Raw genomic sequence first — 1254 nt, 5'->3', positions numbered from 1 at the left:
GGTAACTGTAGGAAAAACTTAATGTGAAATACGTGCGCAAAGTTCCTCTGCTGCACTCAAGAAACCATTCCGCCCTCGCCTACGGCTCGGGCGTAAACGTTTCTTTCGGTGAAGCAAACTGTCACTTTGCGCACTAGATGCACAATAGTTATTTTGTGTTATAAATAGTTAAATAGTCAATAGTTATTGAGGGCGGAATGGTCTCTTGAGTGCAGCAGAGGAACTTTGCGCACATATTTCACATTTAATTTTTCCTACAGTTACCATTGAATATGGAAAGTGGGTAATTATGGGTAAAATAGCCTGAAATCCATCAAAATGTTTTTCTGTGTAATTTTATTATTAATAAATAAAATTGAATAATGTAGAAGTAAATGAATGAAGGGGCGGCTGTCACTCATGTCGCTGTCCTCCTTGTCATTAATATTATTATAACGTGCATCACAACACTATACCACAGTAATTGTTACCAACTTAATTTTTGTTTTCGTGCACAAATCCTCCATATAACCTACTATTTTGCGCTGCCATGTTGCAAATCTGGAGTGCAGAGAAAATTTTTCCCGCACTAGAGCGGAAAAGTGATTCTTACATTCTGTAATAAGTGCAGGAATGGCCACATTTCAAGGTAACTGTAGGAAAAATTATTTGCCAATGATTCACGACATTTGATTCGGATTTATGTTTGATAATAATTATTAATTCATTAGCATTTGAGTAAATGCGATTTATCAGTAATTTCCATCTGTAGAATAATTATTGTTGGTATCCCACAACAGCTCCATAAAATATAGAAATAAACCTTGATAAAATAGTAAAAAACTTGCACTGAACGATTTTATCGTAATTTAATTGTGAATAATGTAGGTTTTATTCAAACATTATTATGTCAGTATATCTTAATATTATCCTGTAATGAATTACAAATTAATGAAGCAGATAATAGATACTGGTATTCAATAGAATGTATTAGAACAGTTTTGAAAGGTGTAACAGCCGAAAACCATAGATTCTACATGAAATTTGCTATTAAAAATGTCCACTAATGTTCTCTTATATCGACCTTAGTTTCCGAGTTCGATCGATTCTCTGATATTTCCTAAAAACGTCAATAACTAGAAAATTATAAGTCAAAATCAAGATCCAAAGATATTTTTGGAAAGAGGAAGAAATTTCCAATAAGCCTCATATAATTAGTTCCTTTGTTGACGTTCTTGAACTTTTTATAATCGTTGGAGCTGTGTGGAATCGGCA

Source organism: Nilaparvata lugens, chromosome 11, assembly GCF_014356525.2.
Source record: "Nilaparvata lugens isolate BPH chromosome 11, ASM1435652v1, whole genome shotgun sequence".
Lineage (NCBI taxonomy): Eukaryota > Metazoa > Arthropoda > Insecta > Hemiptera > Delphacidae > Nilaparvata > Nilaparvata lugens.
The sequence above is the reverse complement of the archived record's forward strand: the minus strand, read 5'-3'. Positions refer to the sequence as shown.